The 23,264-nt window shown below is 44.7% G+C and overlaps 1 protein-coding gene across 1 annotated transcript in view; it reads left to right on the top strand.

The window, feature by feature from the left end:
- The window catches only part of LOC147698991 (uncharacterized), a 617,200-nt gene that overhangs the window by 338,742 nt on the left and 255,194 nt on the right, over window positions 1-23,264 (top strand). The gene's annotated exons all lie outside the window — the stretch shown is intronic.

Genomic DNA, 23,264 nt, shown 5'->3' with positions numbered 1-23,264 from the left:
AAGGCCTGGGTGTCAGAGGAGGAGCCGATGTCCTTACCAACAGGAGTTGATACTACCTGTGGTGGCTCTAGGAATACCACCATCAACATCGGAATACGCTAGGGACACTGCAGAACATGGGCAGATAGCGAGTCCAGTAAAGCAAGTCCGGTTGCGCACATGATCAGAGTGTCAGACAGAGATCTAACACGCATTCTTCTCCGCAAAACAGGCATCAGAGGATAGGTAATATGCGGTCCATCCAGACTGGTCTAAATGACAAGAACCAAGATGCACTTAGTTCTTTTAGGTGAGGTGTGCCTAGATGTTGTACCATGTGGTCATGGAATTTTCGCTCCAGGAGTACTGTTTCCATCTCCTTGGTGACTGTGATTGTCCATTACGTAGCAGAAAAATGACAATCAGGATACCTGCTAGTAGAAACAGGATCAGCGGCAGCCCTTCAAATATGCTTCCAAATACAGAGTGTATAAAGTTTGGAATAACTCCGAGGACCGTCTGAAAGGTGCTCAATAGTCCAGAACCTATGGTCTTAAATAGATGGACGATGCCTGTCGTATCAGACATGTTAAAGATACGATTTACCATTTCTGAGAAATGGAAAGGCAGTTTGTACGTATGAGTGCCTTTATCTCTGCCGAAGACCTTACGATCTGGAGATCAAAAGTCTCTCGAGCGGAGGTTAAGGGTATGGATTTTTATAAAAGTATGGCTTTCATTCTGCTCAAAGCATCAAACCGTATTAATGAAACCTTTAATGAAGGCCATAACGGCACCTCCCTGACTGTATGTGTTGGCGGAAACAATACTTGCATACAGCAAGTAACCCTGGAGATCATGTTTACCAGAAATGCAATGCCCGGAAGCGTCCCACAGCAGCTGTGATCGTTCAGCATCAAGTAACTCCCATTCATAAGCAGCCTGAACACTGGAGTGATCATGGCAGCTGTGGCACTCCTTAAGTGACAGGATAAGTTTGCTACCGAACCATTACAGGCTCGATGAAGCATTATATCCTGGCATATGAGTGATCCACTTAAAGTATTCTCGCAGTTTGTACCACTTAGAAACACTTCTTTTTCCCAATCCAGCATCGAAATCTGTACGGTAATTCCCAAGATTCCTTGATGAATTCCTTTCCCATTTCTTCTTATCTGCCTGCCTGCATTTGTTCAAGGCAATATTGGAACTGAAAAGTAGTGACCGGAAGAGTTGTGTGGCAATGGATTAACCATTCTGTGGATTGTGACTCTGCCACTGTAAATGCTAATCTGTCCAGTTTTTCAATACGCAGCATTGTATATTTTGCTCCCCTCTGTGCCATTTCTAGCAGTTTTTCTGTTAGATTTTATGAAGAAAACAGTCATGCTGTTTATGAAACGCCAAGGCACATAGCCTGCGCGCAAAGATTGCTGCATCCAGCTTAATAACATAATAGAATGTAATTGTGATTGCCCATGTTGTAATATGGATAAATCCTGTTCTAGTTCATCAATAGCAGAAGATACAATGGGCCATATTATCAAGAACGGCGATAACATTATTGCCGCTTTAGCAGCAGGAAACTGCTGCTAAAGCGGCGATAAGGGGCTTAATAATATGCCCTTGTGTATTCCCATAGAAGCCCAGGTTTGATGTCATTCACACCAGAACCTGGACTTCTATGGGAATTCACAAGGGCATATTATCAAGCCCCTTATCGCCGGTTTAGCAGCCGTTTCCTGCCACTAAAGCGGCGATAATCTTATCACCGTTCTTGATAATATGGCCCAATGTTGCCACAGTGAATATATCCTGGAGGTTAGTGTAGTTAACCCATTGTCGACCACTGGTAGAGCTTCCTCTATATTCATATGATCTATTTCTCTTCATCTTTCAGCGGGCTCTTGTGATATGTTCCAAATCTCATTATAGACAGCTTAATAGAAACGTCTATGACGTGGCTTTCTAGGATCTAATAAAAAAATCCTGTGTGTCCACATCCTCTGTAAGTAAGGACAAGTGTTGTTTCATGTGTGTAAGTGTTGAGGTTTTTAGCCAATCGAGGCATAACTTCCCAACACTGTATGATGTCACTACCCCTGGGTGTTCTTTCTGTATGTAAAGTGGATCTGGCCTGTTGATATTAAACCCTTTGTGTTACCCATTCATCTTTCCTGACATCTATTGGTGTCTGTGGGCCAAATCAACCATCCCTCCCAATCGGGTTCTGATCTATTGTATTGCCTGATCTCATCTAGAGTAATCCCTTCTTGTGATGTTATATTACCCTCATTGTGTGATGGTGTGGGTATCCGAGGTGTATTCAAATCTTTGTTCTTGGCTAGTCCAAAACAGGATGTTTGAGGCACCATGCCTCTGTTCCCTGGACCTGCCAGTCTCTAGTACTCCAGACAGATTTTAAATCTATGGTGTCTTTCCATAAATTGAAACCTTGTTCAGACAACTGGGCAATAAAGGAAGCAGAATAAATCTGTTTGGTGTTTGTCAACATATTTTTCTGTGCTGGTGTTGTTGCAACCTTATAATAATATGAGTCTGGGTCTTACATGTTAAACCCTGAAAAATATGGAAATTTCTGTGCAAATGTTGTTGAACTACTTTTCAGCGGTGTCTGGCAATGTTCCCATTGGTGGTATGTGAAAACATATCTGGGATTAGCAGATTTATGCAGAAAATGATGACCATAATGTTGATAGCAATCCATTATTTCAAAGTCTGATGTGTCTTCCAACATTTAATTATTAGAAAAAGCAGCCGATTTTTCAAAATCAGACAACATATTATTTACAGCTTCATAATCCCATTCATCGGAAAATGTACTCGAGGTAATGATATCACTTATTGAAATTTTAAATAAATGTGATATTTTTAACAATTCAGTCGGGCCAAATATAATGTATTTAACCTTGTCCCACACTGTACCGTCAGATATAGGAACTGCTGTAATGTTCACTGATGATAGGTCTCTTTTTTCAAGATGTGATGATAGCTGCGGTTTTAGAAATCACATTCACTTTTTGTGCTGCAGAGCTTTCTCGAAGTTAAGTTTTAATTATAAGCATACTAAAGACTAAGCCTATCCAGAAAAGAAGGAAAAGTATCCGGGTAGTTACCCACAGTTTCACCCAAGGTGATACCAGGTAAGTCTTTTTAGGAAAGTTCAGAAAATCTTTAATTCGCTGGTTAGGTTCGCTTGGATTCAATGAAAAAGTATCAAAGTCAATGAAATAGCCAGATGCAGTTCGATCAATTTTCGATTAATTTTCGGTATTTCCACAGGTCTTGTGGAAACTGTAGCTTGCTCTTGTTGGGGCATGTTGACATAGATATTCATGTTTTGTCGAAATGAAATTTCTTTCATTTAAGTTCTGATATTGAACTTCAGTTTGAAGAGGAAGAAGTTCCATGGCATTGTTGAATAGTCCATCATTCTGTTCAGGTGACTCTTCAAACGTGATTAGTCTTTCTGTTTGAACTTTTTGTATAGTTGCGAGAGGGTGTCTGAAACTCCAGAGTTTATGCAGCCTACTACTCAGTATCGGCCACATAGTGTGGTTTGATTAGGTCAATTGAGACAAATTTTTTCTCCTTTTTACTGGCAAGAGGCGGCAGAAGTACTGCTCTTGTTCCTTCAACTGCCAGGACAGGTCCAGGCTTTCTGTATGATGGCCCAAATTATTTTTGTCCGCTATTTTTTCTCTGATCAGGTCCCCGACTTTAGGGATCCAGACAGGTCTTGGCGTGACAGACTTGACTACCCCAGTGGTGGTCCTTTTTATCTGGACATTGCTTTGTAGTGCCCTGAATTCATTTAGATCCTGTAAAACAGCCAAACGTTTATAGATGTCAAAAGGTTTTTCATCTGCCACCGTGCCTTCACAATCAAGATCAGGTACCCACATTCTCTTCCCAAATAGGGCCTCATGAGGATTGACACCCCCTAGAGTATATAAAACACATGATAAAAAGATGCGTACTCCTACAATGCCTCCCTAACTAGATGAACCTAAATGTACTTAGCACATGTATCAGTGTTTAAGCCAAGAACCCCTCTAGGATAATGTCAACCCCATTACCTGAAGTGAAAGACTGTGGGACCCCGTCCTGGTCTTGAGTTGGACACCCTGCACAGGATATTTAAGACCACGGCGAGCTGGAGTGTCTACATGCATGAACCTCAGCATCTCTGGTCAGTGTGTCTGCCTGGAAGTTTCGGTCTCCTCTGCTCTATCTTAGCAAGATGTGATGTATATATACCCATAGGTCTCCCGAGGGGTCCTACCTCGCTGTATTACTGTGTCGGCCTAAGGATGACATTGGGCATGAATTTTATACATAGACATTATACAGGAGATAGTCGTCCTGCTGTGCTTCCAAGAATCCTCATGCATAATATATGAGATCTCAAACCAGGGAAAACCTGTGTTCTGAATGCAGTGTCGTATCTAGGTAAGAGGTCAGTCCTGTAAATCGTTAACAAGTGTAATGTAGGGAAGAATACAGGTGAAGGGTAATGAAGTTACCGGGCCCATATTATGGTAACTATATTGAATATAACAGAAGAAGAGAATTATGTGTGGTGTGCATGAAGGCCACTTGGGCAGAACACTCACTAAACGCAGAGTGAATTAAATATTTTGGTGGCCTAGTATGAACAAACATATCAATGAGCATGTGGGTGATTGTGTACTTTTCAATAATTGTGAAAAAGGCCACTCTTGCAGCCTATTGTATTGCCTTCTGTTAGACCTGGCACCATTAGCGTGGGTCTCCCTTCCATTTTGTTTGCTCTTACCTCCTGTGTTTTTGCTATGTTTTTGCTGGTCTAGATGCCTTGGGCACTTTGCCACTGCTATTCAGTGCCAAAGTGCAAGTGCTCCCTATTGTAAATTGCTGCAATGGCTTAGTGACTCCATGATTGGCTTATTTGATTTACTTGTCAGACCCTAGTACAGTGCACCATGTGTTCCCAGGGCCTAAAATCAAAGGCTGCTGGTGGGCTTGCAGCCCTGATTGTGCCACCCACAAAAGCAGCTTGTAAAATGTGGCTCAGGCCTGCCATTGCAGAGCCTGTGTGCAGCCCGGGGCTGCCATGTCAACTTGGCAAGTGCACCCACTTTCCAGTCCCTAAACCGTCCCTTTTCTACATGTTTGTCACCCCTAAGGGAGGCCCAAGGTAGCCCCATGGGCAGGGTGCATTGTATGTAAAAGGTAGGACATGCCCTGATGTGTGTGGCATGTCCTGATAGTGAATTACAGCTAATTTTGTTGTTCTCTATTGCCAGGCTACCTGTTACCATAGGCCAGAATGGGCAGTTTGATTATAACACCTTATAATCCTAACTGACCCAGGGAACATGGTAGAAAATCGAATTTAGTATGCCTGAACTCAGAATGATAAAATACATATTTTAGTGAAGTTGGTTTTAATATTCTGTGTTTGAAAATACCACTTTTAGAAAGTAGGTATTTTCTTGCCTAACCATCAACCTGCCTCTGCTAGGTTGTGTATTGCATGTCTGGTTTGTGAGTTACAGGGGCTGGGGTGGCTCCAGGAGGCAGGGTGAATCAGCACTAGGCTAAATAGACCTATCTGCATTGGGAATGGTGGGAGGAGTAGCACCAGGCTGTGCCTGCCTTCCACAATGCCGGCTCCACCTCCTGTGGTGCGTCTGATGACCCTGGCCCACACTGACAAATGAAGAAGTTGTGCACTGGCAGAATGCACCCAGACTGGTTTGGACTAGGTGCAGACACTCTTTTCAGAGACAAAAGATTTTTGTGTATAAAAAGGGGGGCCCAGATCAAAAGTCTCTCTTTAGATCACTTCTGGGAATCAAGACAAGCCTTTGCCAAGAAGAAGAACCAAGGAAGCTAAAGGAGGAAACTGCCCCATAGCTGTGCTGTTGGGGTTGGCCTGCAGTGGTTACTTTATTGCCAAGGAAGGGAGAAAAGGAACTTTGTGTGTACTTTTACAATCTTTAAGAAGACTCTCCAATGGCGTGAATTGTGCTTGCATCCTGCCTGAAGTCACTGGGATACAAGACTTCACCACCAGCTCCCCCCTGAATTTCCTTGCTGGGAATTCTACTTGCAGAGAGGTGTCTACTGTTGTTTGAGTCCTCTGAGAAGACTGCGTGTCGCTAGGAGCTGGAAGCGCGACGCAACGATGAGCAGCCTGGCCCCACCGCCGCAGCAGTTGCCGCTGCATCGTTGAAGTGGTGTGCTACAGCTCTTCGCCGTCGCATCACTGACGAAGCATCTTGCATCACTGGAGAAGCATGTCGCCGACGCAGAGGTCGCCGTCGCATCACCGGAGAAGCGTGTTACAGTGCCTGTCGTGGCTCAGAAGTTACAGCGTCTGCCGCACGGCCCTCGGGCGTGCACGCATTACATCCAACCCTGTCGCATCTCATCAAGAGACTATTTTGTCGCATCGCACCGGATCGTCACATCGCATTAAGGCACCATTTTGTTGCCTTGCACCGGATCGTCACATTGCATCGAGGCGCCATCTTGTCGCATCGTCACCGGGCCGCAGTAAGAAACGACACATCAACTCCTCACACAGTAAGAAAGCGAGCCTCAACTCCCCTGTGCAGCAGTAAGGAACCGACGCATCCACTCCAGAGTATAAGGAACGGCGTATCAACTTCCCTGTGACCCTTTTGCTTGTTTTGTGTGACACATTGAAGGTACTTTGAGAGTAAAGTGTTGCATTTACCATCTACATTGAACTAAGCTATTTTCTACCATTTTAAAGTCTATTTTTGATTACAGTATTTTGGATTTTTGTCGTTTGGTCTTCTGTTAAGTCTAGTAAAGAGTACTTATTTTTCTAAACTGGTGTGGTGTCCATTTGTAGTGTTTTCACTGTATTACTGTATGGGTTCACAAATGCTTTACATACTGCCTCTGAGATAAGCCTGTCTGCTCGTGCCAAGCTACCAAGGGGGTGAGAAGGGGTTATTTTAGAAGTGTAGCCCCTTACCCTGACTAATAGCAAGGGTTCCTATTTGGCCAAAGGTACCAACCTCTGCCAACTAGAGATCCCAGTTCTAACACCTTCCAAACCATGGGACAAAGTAGGCATTTTCCTCTAGATTTGCTCTTGTCTTGGTAGACTATTATTCAAAATGGCCAGAGGTTCGTTTTATGGAGGATCCCACAAAGAAGAATGTTTTTGACTTCTTTAAAGATGTATTTTTAAGGGAAGGGTTTCCATCTTTTCTGGTTTCTGACGCTGGGGTACAATTTGTCAGTCAACAGTTTCAATTGTTTCTCGAACAGGGTAGTATCAAACATCTCAAAAGCTAGCATTATGGGGGCGTGTCCAAGATCGCACCGGAGTAAGACATGTGTATTCGTCTCTCCAACCCCGGCATGCCCAGGCCTCCCTGCCCCCCCAATTCAGGATTGACAGGGTGCTGTTCGTTACTGGCAGGGCACGGGGAACGACCGGTGCCGGCGTTGGTGAGAAGACTACCCTGACATTGCACCCAGAGTTTACGAACAAGCGTAGTGAGCTTGAGCCTGCGGCAACCTCATGGAAACTTTCCGGGCCGGTCTGACATAGCTGTGAGCTGCGGATGGAGTGCATCGCACCGTGGGCCGACAGAGGAGACCTGCTGCATGGCATTCGAAACAGAAGTCTGCTCCCGTGGCTCGGAGAGGTGACGGTAAGTGAACCACCGAGTGGGGTGAGCACTGGATCTACGCTAATCAGCTCTGATGACCCGACGGACCCAGAGAGCACGGTAGACGTGCCCCGAAGGAGAAGTGCCCTGGAGCGGGGGCAAGAGCCCAAGCTCCGAAACACCTGGATTCCACAAGGCGGGAGTCCAACGCTGGATCCAAGCGTCATCCCTCAGGAGCGCTTGTGCAGTAAGCGAGAGGGGTAACCGCGTGGGGCAGACAATGCCTGCTGTCGATCTGCCAGGAGGTGGGCACTGTCAACAAAGCTGCAGACCCCAGAGGAGAGCTCTAGTGGCGCAGTTGCATGACTGTAGGCCCTGGTGGTATACTGGGGCCTGGATGGGCTGCTAGACACCGGAGCAGGCCAAGACAGACCAAGGCAGAGGAGGGGCCTTGACCCGGCCTTAGGAGATAGAGCGGAGACCTAGGAAGATGGTGCCCGGAGCCCGTTCGGGTGCTGCAGGTCTGGGAGGCGAAAATCTCCGCCCAGAACAAAAGTGGATACCAGCATCAGTGGGAACACAAGGCTAGGCTTGGGAGAGTGTGCACTACTGGGCCCCAGGGGGAGCTACTCGACACATCCCGCATGGCTTAGGAGTGAGACAGAAAGGGCTGGATGGGCAGTGAGCCGGTACCAGGCTGAAGTGAAATGGACACCCTCAACTCTGTGCTGCGGTGAGTGAGGATCCCAGGATGGTTCAGAGAAGGAGGCAGCATCTATCTATATTTGAAGCATATTCAGAGTCGGCCTTGATGCAGAATGGCCACTGCGAGGGGCTTGTCTGACAGGTATTGGACATAAAAGAGTGAAAGCAGGCCTGAGACCGAATTGATCCCCCCTCCCTCTCGGAGGGCTAAGTGAGAAGAAGCAGATGGCTGCCGCGAGGGCGACTACAGGGGGCTCAATCAAGGAATTACTTATGAAGTCAACAGGCTGCCAGGATGGAGATCAACGGGGGGAACGAGTAGGGTGACTTCAACGGCGGTGGAGAAGCCAGAATCCCTGGTCACACGTACATACATGGAGGCCCTCTTCTCTGGGCTGAGAGATCACCTACTAGCAGTAAAAAGAAACCTTTCAAGCAGAAAGAGAAGACGGACATTACTGACCGGATGCATGCACTTTAGGGGCGTGAAACCTTGAAAAATGAGGAATGTGAACAATTTCCGCAGGAGGTTATCCGCTATCGGAGCAACAACTGGACCTACAGGCACATGCAGAGGATTTAGAAAATCGCTCCAGACGAAATGACATCTGAATCAGAGGGGGCCCTCAGGAGGCAGAAGGAGAAGACATAGAGTCTTATGTGGCAGACTTGTTTGCCCAGATCCTAGGAGAAACCCCGGCATCAGAGAACCGTTTGGATAGAACCCACAGGGTGGGTTGCTGGGGTACTCAATCACTAGACATTCTGACCTATGTCCATGGTTTCTTCTTGAAGGAACGGATTCTGAAAATGGCCTGAGGGTCATGTTCCGGGGCCAGGCCCTCCACATCTATCAAGATTTGGCAGCCTCCACTCTCTAGAAAAGACGAGAGTTACGCCCTGGGTGACAAGAAAATTGCTCACTCCATTCAGACTGATCTTTTGTTGGGAGGGCCAGCTTCACCAACTCCGCTCTCTGACTGGGGCCTGTAAACTCCTACAGATAGGGCTCCAACAGGTGACCCAGCCGCAAATGCAGCTCAGAAGAAATGGTGCAGAAGACTGATGGAGGTGGCGACAGGTCTCCCCCAACCACAGGGCAGCCGGTCCAGACCCTGCAACAATGGTGTCTGAAAGGAGGGCCTTGCTGGACAAATTAGCAGAGGATGCTGCAACCAACGAGCCTGCCTGAGTAGCTATGACTGGTGATGGGGCTGGCTACAGGGTCCGGAGAGACGGAATGGGTCGCAGAAATCTGGCCACTATCTCACACAGAGACTTCACTACTGGTAGAGGGGCAGACTTTGTGTTTTCCTCCTCGATCCAGGTTCTGTGGTTTATTGTTATTGTTTGGGAATTTGCTAATGGGTGCCCGATATATAGACATCGGGGCCGATTCACAGAACTAACTTTAGACAAAATCCTAAACTTACTACTTTTGGTATTCACAGAAGTTAGGATTTTGTCTTAAGTCTGTCTTAAGACAAACTTAAGACAGACTTAAGACAAAATCCTAACTTAAATCTGTCTTAAGTCTGTCTGCAGTTTGTCTTAAGACAAATACCAAAAGTAGTAAGTTTAGGATTTTGCCTTAAGTTAGTTCTGTGAATCAAGCCCAACGTGCATGCATTTTTCCACGCATGAGGACGAGGGAATCCAATGGCGTCCCGGCGGTTGGGCTTGAGATGGTGCTTCCGAGAATGTTTCAGCAGCTACATTGGAGACACTTATGACATCCGTCATGAAAGGGTTGAGGGTGCTGACTCTCAATGTCAAGGGTTTAAACAACCTAGTTAAGAGGAGGGCTATCCTTGTGGATGGATGCATGTCTCTTCCAGGAGACGTATCTATCAAGTGAGGACTGGAGTAGGATTAACTCCCGAACCTTCCCACAGCAGTACTTCTCCTCACTACCATACAAATCGTCAGGGGTAGCTTTGCTGTTCTCCCGTTCCTTTCATGGGAAGGTTGGGATGAAAGTAGAGATCAAGGGTTGTCTTCTGGGGTATCGCATTCATCTAGGCTCTCACTCCATACTTCTAGGGTCCATATATGCTCCTAATGAGGGTCAGGAACAGTTTTGCATGGAGCAATTTCATATATCATGATTATACAGGACCGATGGGTAGTGCTCGGAGGAGAACTGAACAGGGTATTTCATAACTAACTAGACAGATCGACTCAGAGACTGTTGGCGACGGGGGCGGTTAGCCCTGGGGGACCCTATGGCCACAGAAAATGGAGTTGAAGGATCTATGGACACACCCAGACTCTAGGGACTACACCTTCTACTCCCACGCACATAAATCCTATGTGACTGGACTTCTTCTTGGGTTCCAGGGAGGTCCATGAGGCAATACGCTCGATGAAGATAGAGCCACACTCCCTGTCTGATCACTCAACGGTCCTGCTGGACCTTACTCTCCTATCACATGGCTCGGACATCCGCTTGTGGTGTCTACATGAAACTTTACTCCATAGACCAGAGACAGTTAAACAAATTGAAAGGGCAATTAGGGATTATCTCCAGGTGAACGACAACCTTGAAACACCGATCACAATGCTTTGGGGCTCTATGAAGGCGGTCTTCAGGGGAGGGTTTATCGCCATCTGGACGGCAGACAATAAAGTTAGGTGAAATAAACGCACACACCTGCAAATAAACTCAAAGGGCAGAGACAGGCTAATTCGGTTGAGGCCTTGATGTCAGAAAAAGGGATGGTGCTCACAGGTGATGAGGCAATATCAGATAGATTAAGATCCTTTTATAAGGATTTTTATGCGGGATCTCCCCTTCAGAATTTCCTGAGTACTTACAGGAAGCTAAGGTGTCTTGCTTAACAGCGGACCAGGCGGTAAGCTTAGATACCCCAATCAGAATTGAAGAAGTAACAGCAGCGATCTCCAGGCTTAAGCCACATAAATCTCCAGGTCCAGACAGTTTCCTGGATAGTGTCTATAAAGTTTTTTGTAATTCTTTAGCTCCTCTTCTCATCAGGGTTTTTAACACTATCACAAGCGCAGTGACACTTCCCCCTTCAATGACGGAAGCGTCGATAGTGGTCATTGCAAAACCCAGCAAGGATAAGACAGTATGTGGGTCATACCGACGTATATCGCTCCTCAATGTTGACGCCAAATTGTTTACAGGGATTCTAGCAACCCGTCTTGCTCCCCTCATGCCAGGACTGATTGACCCTGACCAGTCAGGCTTCATTCCCAATAGACCTTGCTCGGACAACACCAAACGGATTCTTCACTTAATCGATAAAGCGACTCGCTCTCGACGAGAGACTGTGCTCTTCTCCATTGACGCTGAGAAGGCCATCAACCAATACATTGGCCCTATCTTGAGGCTGTACTGAAGAGATTCAGTCTAGGGGAATGGTTCTCTGTGTGGGTGATGAGTGGATATGGGGTACTTTGGTCAGGGTCAATTTCAGGAGCTCGAATGGCTTCTCAATTAGAAGAGGTACACTGCAGGGATACCCTCTGTCCCCCATGTTATTCGCTCTATACATGGATCCATTTGCGCAGGGAGTTAGGGATGATCTGAAGGTCACAGGGATATGCTTTGGAGGAGAGGAATATGTCATCACACTATGGGGCCGATTTCGATCCTGGAAAAAAAACGTACGTCCGATTTTCATCCCGAGCCATCGCCGTACGATTCGTACCCGTCCGTCCGAGTCGCGTAGTACGATCCGTATTCCGTCAATCCGTCCGAATCGTCGCGATCCGTACGTATTGCAAGGCTGAAACAGTGAACCGTACGACTTGTACACATGCTGTACGACCCGACGAGTACGATCCGGACCGGGGTATGAGGACGGGATTCGTACTGTCCACGTTAGGCAAGGGCAATTCATACGGAAAAACACACAATCACTTACACACCGTACAGTGCGTACACCCCATGATAGCAGGGGTATGTTGCGTACCCCTGTGATCTTGGGGTGCACGCACCGTACCCCGCGATCGCAGGGTGTATGCACCATACACCCAGCAAACATGGTGTACCGTGGGTACACCCCAAGTTCGCGGTGTACGGTGCGTACACTCCGTGATCGCAGGAGTACGCACCGTACTCCTACGATCATGGGGTGTACGCACCGTACCCAGGGGGGGCGTTCCATACCTGTTTCGGGGCAGACTCTGCTTGTACGGCTGTTTACAGCTCCTGTAGAAAAAGAGTCGTACGGTGCGTACCCGACACGAATCGTACTTGCCGGGTTGGAAAAAGCAGCCGCGAACCGTACAGATCTTGCGTACAGCAGGTTCAGAGGAATATTCCTACGGGGATTAGATTCGTACGGTCTCTGTACGATTCGTACGGAGTCCAGCTCCTGGTACAAATCGTACTTCGTCTTACGTACGGGGACGTTGCAGAGTACGATTCGTACGGGAAAAACGCTCCGAACGGCTATTCGGTGCGGTTTTTCTCGAATCGGAATCTACCCCAATATGTAGACAACGTTATTGTCTCCCTCGATAACCCTCGAGAGGCCCTGCCGAGGTTTCTGGAAGAAGTGCAGCGGTTTAGAGCTATCTCGGGATTCCAGATCAACCTCGCACAAAGACTCTTTCGGCCTCATAGGAAACAAATGAATATCTCAATCGGGCCTTTTCAATTCAATGGGCAGAGGGTTCTATATCGTATCTGGGTGTTCAGCATGCTCCAACCATCCAGGGGGTCGTGACCCTCAATAGCCAGGAACTGATTGGTAGGGTGAAGTCTGACCTAGCTCAAGGGCTCAATGACAAAATTTGAAGAATTGGCTGCTTAGCAAGGTATCAGACAGGCGCCTCGTTTCTGAATTGCATGGGATGTTGATGGGCCAGAACCTTGAATCTAAATCCCGGCCCAAATGAGATGGGATTGGGCCCTAGGGCAGCAATTCTCCACTAGGGAGTGGTGATACATTTACTACCAAGTGCGACGTACGCTGTCTAATGCGTCTAGTATAGAAACAGCGACAAAAATTCTCAAATACTGTTCTTTAACTCCAGTTCATCTTCATTTGGGCAACCAGGAAAGGGGTGACAGGTGCTGAAGAAGTTGCAACTCCCCTGGGACATTGATGCACATCCTCTGGGAGTGCCCCAAGCTTTCCCACTTCTGGGAAGAGATACTATCCTACATAGACACTTTGGGCCCGATTCACAGAATGAACTTAAGACTCAATCCTAAACTTACTACTATTTTGGTATTCACAGAATGCACTTACTACTTTTGGCATTCACAGAATGAACTTACTACTTTTGGTATTCACAGAAGTTAGGATTTTGTCTTAAGTCTGTCTTAAGTCTGTCTTAAGTTTGTCTTAAGACAAACTTAAGTCAAAATCCTAACTTCTGTGAATACCAAAAGTAGTAAGTTCATTCTGTGAATACCAAAATAGTAGTAAGTTTAGGATTGAGTCTTAAGTTCATTCTGTGAATCGGGCCCTCCAATACCAAACTTCCCCGGTTTCCCTCCTCAACTGTACTAGGCCAGCCCAAACCACTGACATATCAACTTAAATCTAAAAGGGACAGACACATCGCACTGGCACTGGAGGCGGCACACCAATCAAAATTCTCACTAGACAGTCCTGGATCCACCGAGTTTTGCATCTATTGGGTATGGAAAGGCTCTCATCGACACTTAAGCTACAGGGGGACATGTTCAGAGAGATATGGCAACCATTCATTGCACTCCTATCTCAGGATTTCACAGAACTTACCTGCCCTAGATATCTGAGAGTGCTGTGCCTGACTGAACCACCGGCAGAATTGTACCTAAATACACCTCAGGAGTACACGCTGAAAGAGCATGTTGGAAACAATACACCAATGGGCACCCGAGGGGGGAGGGATGGGGGGGTTTTGGGATAGAGCGCCAATGCCCCTACCCCTGGAAAATTCCAGTCTTTCTGCAGGGCTGGTCTGGCAGTAGTGGGCACCGGGTATTTCCCCCGTGAGCCGGATGGGTGGGGTCCGGTTTTCTGGCTGTGGGGTGTGGCTTGTCACTGGGGGCCGGTTTTGCAGCAGTAAAGTGCTGCAATTTCGGGCCCAGTAACAAAAGTGGGTGCTTGGCTGGCGGTATGTGGGGATGGCACTTGGTGGGCGGTGTGCATGGATGGCGCTTGGCTGGCAGTGTGTGTGGATGGCGCTTGTCTCGCAGTGTGCGTGGACGAAATGTTTAGTAAACTGCTTGAGGTTTTAGAGGGTAAACTTAATGAAATTGTAAAACCTCTGATCTCTAAAATTGATAAATTGCAGGCTGAAGTAAAAAGACTTGGAGGTGTGCAAACAAAGTTGACGGAGGAAATAGGCAGTCTTAATATCTTATTAACAACAAGAAATACTACCGAAGGGGTTAACCAAGTTGGAGAAGGGACATCTGGTGTGCTGACTAATCAAGTCCATATGCCGGCCCCAAAAGATAATCAACACGCAACAACAGCAGAAGGGTGCCCGTTGATAGTAAATTTACCACAAGCACAAGTTTACGGTACAGACCCACTGCAGTTTATTGAGGAAGCCTCACCTGTTGTGCTGGTGTTAGCTAATGTTCCCCTTTTGGACGCCGGCACTACCGAGTCATCTAGTTCCCTGACCAGTAAGGCCCTTCATTGGCTCTTAGGTAATATGAGGTTAGCACCTGGAGGGAAACAGCAACTGGCACACGATATTAAAGCAGTTAAACGTGTTCCCTGGATTGGGAACCGCCCCAAAAGATTTAAAGGGGATTGTGTGGCGGTGACCTTTGCACACCCTGGAGTACTCCCAAATGTCCTAACGCATATTCTTCCGCCTCAGCGTAGAAGAGGTACGGTGGTTCCACTATCATTAAAATTCTTTTATGGGGAACAGCAAAATGTAACCCTACCAAAAACGCCAGCATTAGGATGGGACAACAACTTGAATATGCATAACCGTTGGGCTTCTCCCCTAGTACCAAGCCTGCTATTACAAAACAGGTTTGATGCCCTGTCTGGTCTTAATAACTGCGATTGACAAGAGGTCAGACACGAGATTGCCGAAGCATCCGCAGGAGTAGACCTAAATCAGTCCCCAAATACTATAGGTAGTACACTGCATAAGTCTGTGGGTACACCTTGCAATATCTTAGAGGGGGCATCAACATCTTGCCATATTGCTAGTTGGAATATAGCAGGACTAGCTTCTAAATTTGAAGTATTAGGGTGGCTAGAACTAATCAGAACATTTGATATCTTATGTCTACAAGAGACCTGGTGTCTAAACTTTAAGGGCCTTGATGGTTTTGTAGCATATGAGCTACCAGCAGTGGCAACTACCTCAGGGAGGGCCAAAGGTGGTTTGCTAATTCTGATTACTGTGAAAATGCGAATTAGGGTGAAGGAGCATATCACCGTGGGCAATTATTCCCAACTGCTGTGGTTAGTTGATGAGGCAGACAAAAACATCCTACTGATTAATATGTATAATAATGTTTTTGATGCTAGCAGACACATGGTTATTTTAGAATTAGACATCGCAATCAAACAATTGATGAAAGCTTCTAATACAGTTTTTGAGTTCATATATGTTGGAGATTTTAATATTTCAGCCTGCCCTCTCTCTAATCAAAAGTTGTGTGGCACTTTGAACCGTGTTGGAGAGCCAGCTACACATTTCCCACACAATAGATATGGAGAAACTTTGAACTCCTTCCTACTCGCCTATGATATGGAGGTTCTAGAGATTGAGCAGGACGGGAAGGGTGATAGCTTGCCAACTTTTGTAGGGAGGGGGGCGAACACTGTAATTGATTTTATTTGTATGTCTTCCGAACTAGCTCATTTTAGTTCTGATGTCAGGGTTGTAGACTATATGGTTAGTGATCATAACTGTCTTGTTATTGAAACTAGGTTCTGGAAAGTTTGCATAATTACAGATAGTAGCCCTATTACAAACATTGATGTACATAGGCCGAATGGATATAGAATAAGGTGGGCTGGGGATAAAGCTGAAGTAACTTCTAATTGCATTATCTCATGCTGCTCAAATGACATTACAGCAATCATTGATGAGAAGTCAAATATGGAGGCCTGTATTATTCACTTTACTAAAATCAATGTTTTTATTAATGGTAAGTTTACTAGGGCTGCTGGAAATATTAACAATAAAGCCAGGGGATGGTTCAATAATGCATGTACCGTGGCCCTGAAGACCTTAAAAAAGGCATTATCCATCAAACCTAGAGACAAAACGGTTGTAGCCAAGCTCAGATCTGACTATAATTTAGCTCTTAAGCAAAGGAAAGCTGAACTACGAGAGGAAGCATGGGAGAGATTTGATCTAGCGGCTGTTTAGAAAAATTGTACTCTTTTTTGGACAGTAGTAAACAGCCCTTTTTTAAAAGATGATAAATTGCCCGTGTTAACCTCAAACGTAGGTAAGGAATCATGGGTACAGCATTTCTCCGGCATTTTTAATTCCAATATGGTAATGTTGCCGACAAGTTGCTCTTGGCCAGTACTTAGCCTAGATATCACCTTACAGGAGGTCCTAAGTAGTATCAGGGCTAGTAAGGGCGGAAAGGCCCAGGGACCCGACGGTGTTCCAGTTGATGTGTATAAATCAGCACCTGAGACTTGGGGGCCAGTACTAGTCAAAGTTTTTAATGCTGCTGTTCGCTATACTATCCCGTGTACCTGGTCTGAATCAATAATAGTCCCAATTCACAAGAAAGGGGATCGAGGAAACGTTAAAAACTACCGGCCAATCTCATTGCTGGATTCGTCCGTCAAGATTATGAGCCGTGTACTCCTCGTCCGGTTAGAAGAATGGGCAGAGTCTAATCAGATAATGACAGACTGCCAATATGGGTTCAGGAAAGGAAGAGGTTGCATTGAACAATGTTTAAACCTGGAACTCCTGATAGGGAAATACACCCGAGCAAAAAATGGTTCACTCTACCTCTGTTTCGCTGATCTGAGCAGCGCTTTTGACTTGGTTGATCATGCCATACTATGGACTACCTTGCTAGAAATGGGAGCACCTAGGGAAATTATCTATTTTCTGGCCCGTTTGTACGAGAGGCTTAGCTCGAGTGTTCGGTACGGGCCTTCGGGCGAATGTACAGACAAATTCAGGGTCAGGAGAGGTATCAGACTCTGTTTATTAATGAAGTAGACTCGATCCTTAAGCAAGCACCAGCGGACGCCCCTAGAGTAAACACAAGTACCATCCCCGTGTTACTCTATGCGGACGACGCTGTGTTGCTTTCTAGGACTCCTCGGGGTCTACAGCTTTTGATGGACAACTTTGTGGCCTTTATTGAAAAAAGAAAGTTGGTCATTAACAAGAGCAAGACATATGTGATGGAGTGTGGAGCTAGAAATGTTAAAACTAAAAAACCCTATAGGTTTCTTATTGATGGTCAAGTGGTGCAGTGTGTGGAAAATTTCTGCTACCTGGGGGTCACCTTTTCCAAAGATGGTCGCTGGGATGTCGAGCATAAGGTGGTGCGCGACAAAATGATCAGGAGCGCCAATGGAATATTTGCTTTTGCGAGCAAATTAGGTAGTAGAAGGCCCAAAGAAATGCTTAAGATCTTTGAAGCTAGGTGTCTTTCAGCTGCTCTTTACGGAGCAGGGGTATGGGGGGTATCCAGGGTAGAACCTTTACAGGTAGAAGAGAATAATTTTCTGAAAAAATTATTGTGTCTCCCGACATCCACTGCTAATAATTTGGTCCACAAAGAACTAGGACTAAATCATTTAAATGACCTATTACTGTTGAGACCTCTGACACTATGGCGTTCGGTCTGGATGAAAGACGAAACCCCATTTAATAGGGCTATCATTGAGGATTGTTTACGTCTAGACTATTTTCTCAAAATCCCATGGATTAAATACACAATTGAATCTTTCTCTAATGTGTTTGGGTTAAACGTTACATTAGATCACTGTTCTGCTTCGGATCTTTCTAAAGACAGTCTGAAATCAATCTTTTTAAATCACTGTGCTGAAAGACGAGCCACGGATGATCTCAAACTTTCCACCTGTATACGCTACAACCATTTGAACGAATTTGTGGGCCTACACCCTTACCTCTTCCAGGTAACTAAAGGGCAACATCGGTTTGTTCTTACCAGGATGAGGATGGGTACGGTCCACCTATTGGTTGCATTCCCTGAGATTAAGATGCGCCCTACAGGTCCATGTCGGTGCGACAACATTTCAGAACAAAGCACAGAGCACTTTCTACTTATATGTAACCTGTATAGTGAATATCGTAAATTCTTTCTAAAACCTGTATTTATTAAATTTGGAGCAAGAACCATCAAAGTGGCAATGAAATTACTTTTTAATTTGCATCACCCTGACATCTGTTTTTATACGGCTAGTTATTTACTCAAGGCAATTAGTTCTAGGAAAAGCATGAATTTTTAAATTAATTTTTAAAATAATTTATTCATTGGAACCTTTTTAAAGTGTGTTATTTGATTCGTTATATGTATCATACTGTATTTTTTGCGGATTGCGATTGCAAAGTGTATTTTCTTTCAACATGTATTATATGTATGTACTTTTATGGACATGATTTACATGTCTCCGAATAAAGTTTTGAAATTGAATTGCTTGCCTGACTATGTGCATTGATAGCATTTGGCTGGTGGTGTATGTGGATGGCGCTTGGCTGGCAGTGTGCATGGATGGCGCTTGGCTGGTGGTGTGTGTGGGTAGTGGTGTACTGACTCTTGGTAGGTGATGTGGATTGCATGGATACCACAGCATTTTCTTACCCAGAATCCCCAGCAAACCTCAAAATTTATTACAAAGTCACATTTTCCTCACATTTCTGTGTGGGTAAGTTGTAGGATCTACAACCCCCCCCCCCCCCCTTCCCTTTAGTGGTTGATCTTTATTTAAACATTTTCTATATAAAGACGGAGCCCTTAAAAAACTTGGTCCTGGCGAATGCTCTGTACCCTCCGGGGACTCTTAGCAGAAACATGTTGTCCACATCTAGCACGGTGAGGGGATAATTAGTTCTCAAATCACTGCTCACTTATTTTAATACCACATGTTGCCCATTTAATTAAATTAGTCTTTTTGACAACTGTAATCGTTTTTAAATCATTTCTCACTACTCACAGGCTCCAACTTGGTTTAGAAGTGCATCCCTGTTTCCATGGGTATGCCCGCCCTCTATCAAACAAGGTTTTTAGAAAGAGAGGACGTCCTATGATGAAGCCTGACACCAGGTGGTGTGTGAGGTCAGTCCTTCACTTTTTGTGCGATGTCCCCACTTGACACGCATCTCTAAAAATCCTGTAGAAATCTCAACTAGGGACAGCCCCATTTGTGTTTACATTTCGGTTTGGAGGCTGGCTAGTCCCTAGGCCCTGTGCCTCTAGTTCACATCCTTAGTCAATAACTGGGGTTAGTGTGTTTGACTAAGTTGTAGGATCACCATGCAGGCCAGATTTCCTGCTACCCATCATTCCCCTTGGTCTCCCAAGAAAAATGATACCTCACTTGTGTGTATGATCAAATCAGCCTAAAAACGTATAAACAAACTGTCCTTTTAAAGACCCGCTTTGGGCCCCCCTCAATCTCTACAGGTTTTTGGCCCTTCCATGTCATGGGCACTTGGCCTATCCACACAAATAAGGTATCATTTTTATCGGTAGACTGAGGGGAACGCTGAGTGGTAGGAAATTGTGCTGTGCATTGATCACACAACTTTCCCACACAGATATTAGAGGAAAATGTGACTTTTTAGCTAAATTTGAGGTTTGCAGCACATTTTTTAAAGGAAAATGTTGAGGGATCAACGCAAGCCACACCTCCCTGGATTCCCACGGTTGTTTCGTTTTCAGAAATGTCTGGGTTTTATCAGGAGACTTTGGAAAATGTACAGGTTTGCTAGGTTTCTCTAGGTGCCGGCGGAGCTAGGGCTTAAAATCTACAGTTAGCACTTTGCAAAATAAAGATGTGGTGTGTCCTTGTTGCGCTTTTGGCCGTTTTTTGTTGTGGGCACTGGGCCTGCCCACACCAGTAAGGTACAATTTTTATTGGAAGACTTAGGGGAATGCGGGGTGGGTAGAATGTTGTGGATCCACACAGATTCCACAACTTTCCATCACAGAAATGTGAGGAAAATGTTGTTTTTTTACGAAGTTTGAGGTTTGCAAGGGATTCTAGGTAACAGAACCTGGTGAGAGCCACACAAGTCACCCCTCCTGGATTCCTCTGGGTGTCTAGTTTTCAAAATGTAAAGGTTTTCTAGGTTTCCATAGGTGCTGTGAAAGCCTGGGTTCAAAATCTACAGCTAGCACTTGTAAAAAAAAGCGTCAGTTTTCACTGTAAAAATGTGGTGTGTCCATGTTGCGTTTTGGGCCGTATCCTGTCACGGGCACAAGGTCTACCCATACAAGTGAGGTTCCATTTTTATCAGGAGACTTTGGGGAATTCGGGGTAGGTGGAAGCTTGTGGACCCACACAGGTTCCAGAACTTTCAATCACATAAATATGAGGAACATTTTGTTGTTTTTTTTTTACAAAGTTTGAGGTTTTCAAGGGATTCTGGATAACGGAGCCTGCTGAGAGCCATTCAAGTCACTCCATCCTGGATTCCTCTGGGTGTCTAGTTTTCAAAATATGTGTAGGTTTGCTAGGCTTACCCGGGTGCCGGCTGAGCTAGGGTTCAAAATCCACTGCTAGGCACTTTACAAAAAAAGGGTCAATTTTCACTGTAAATGTAGAGCAATTGTTATTACCTATTGACTTTCTATGCATTTTTGTCTTCCAAATGTAAGACAATGTGTAAAAAAGAAATAACTTTGAAAAATGTCCTATAATTCACATGTTAGTATGGAAACCCATGATTTCGGAGATGTGCAAATAGCTATTGTTTCTAAACTCCATATTTTGTTCCCATTTTTGGAAATACATAGGTGTCTTTGATACCTATTTTTCACTCTTTATATTTTACCAAATTAATTGCTACATACCCGGTACACAATTAAAAATCATTGCAAGATGCTGCTCAGTTATTGGCTCTGGGTTCCTCTGGTTCTTGGTGAACCTACAAGTCCTATATATCCCCACAACCGGAAGGGTCCAGCGTAAGTAACTTATATTGCTTTAAAACGTCTATCTTACTTATAAGAAGTTACAGGTGAAAACGTTGGCACAAATGGCTGTTCTTTTCAACTCATTTTTAATTTTTTATATTTTCAACTATCAGTTTCTATAAAAAAGACCTTGAAGGATGATCACAAATGACCTCTTGCTGAATTTAGAATTTTGTCTACCTTTCAGAAATATATAGCTTTCTGGGATCCATTATTCCTTTCACACCCATTTCTACCAATAACTGGAAGGAGGTTGAAAGCACAAAATGTAGCAAAAATAGGCTATGTCCCAGTAAAACTGTGAACAACATTTTGGTTTTCTGACAGAAGTTTGGTTGTCCCTCAAAGCTGGGAAGATGATAATGTCTGCACCACAAACTCTTTGTTGATACCATATGCAGGGAAAAAAACAGACACTTTCTTCAGAGTTCTTTTTTCCCATTAATAACAAAAAACTGTATTTTGGCTAGTCCACAAACCCTGGGCACCTTCAAGATCCCCATGATGTTGGAAAATAAGGACGCAAATTTGGCGTGGATTCCCCTTTGTGGACAAAACGTTACTAGGGCCTAAGAGCAAAGTACCCCAAATAGCCAAAAAAGGCTTAGCACATGGAGGCCTAGTATCGAAAGGGTGAAACATAAAAACTAGCTTTATCACCCACAAACCAACGGTTTATTTGAGTGTATGAATCATGTGTTGGATAATAGTGTTCAGTGGGCGATTGCTAGTAAATGTGCGATACAAAATGCTATATAGTCCATGTTATGGTTCAATCGCATCACTCCACATTCAATTACAAACGTTTCACGTTTTGAATTACTAAGAGGTAGGAAGTCATCTTCCAAAATCTGTCTGGGGTGGATGTCAACATGGGTAACGCATAATTTATTGGAAGATGTGGACAATGTTGTCAGACATGAAGTTCAAATCAATCAAAAGAGGTACTTTGACTGAAGGAAGAGAGTTCTTCCACGTCAACTCGAAGTAGGTGATAGAATATGTGTCAAAGTTCCTGTTCATAAGAAAAAAGGGGACATTAAATATACTTATCCACTAATTATTGATGTAGTGTATGCCAATGCAGTTGGGCTAAATAAGCAAAATTGGTGGAATGTTGGAAAGGTGGCGAAAGTGTAAAATACCAGTTTGGATTGTACTGAAAATCCCACGATCAACACCAAAAGGTTGGATGACAATATTTTATGACTTACTCAGCAGAGTCTGCTGACAGTCAAATTATTGTTTCCAGGTGCAGTCCACAATGAGAAGAAGAAGAAGAATTTATTGTAGTTAATTAAATCTCACAATATAAAAACATTCAACTTTAAAATTATATTCAGCCTTATCTTTGTGCTTTTACATTTAAAAATGTACTCTTGAATAAAGGTTGTATCAATCTCAGTTTCATTATCTGTGCAGCCCATTTCAAGGGCAATAAAGTGCTTGTGCTTCAGAGTACACAACTCAATTTTAACAAGGCCAGATTCTAGACAGGCTGTCTCTGTACTTGATAAAATGCTATAACTGCTTACTGTTCTTCCTTGCGCCTTTTACTAGGTCTTAAGTCTTCTAACCCCTATGTGGAAGTACTTTGTTAGCAGTTTAGTTGCGTCTCCTCTGGATTCAAGCACAGCTTCACAGCCTGTCTACAGCTTCTTATGCCCACTTGGTTCCATATTACTCGGACTAAGGCGCGCCTTATGTTCTTCACGCTTGGGCAGATACAGATTATATGAGTTAAGTCCTCTTTTCCTGTTCCACAAAAACGGCAGTGCTGTTCTTCTTCTCTCCTTTTCCAGGGTGCCAAGTGGGGAAGGATT

Source organism: Lissotriton vulgaris, chromosome 8 (genome assembly GCF_964263255.1).
Source record: "Lissotriton vulgaris chromosome 8, aLisVul1.2, whole genome shotgun sequence".
Classification (NCBI taxonomy): domain Eukaryota; kingdom Metazoa; phylum Chordata; class Amphibia; order Caudata; family Salamandridae; genus Lissotriton; species Lissotriton vulgaris.
This window is presented reverse-complemented; position numbering and strand designations above follow the sequence as displayed.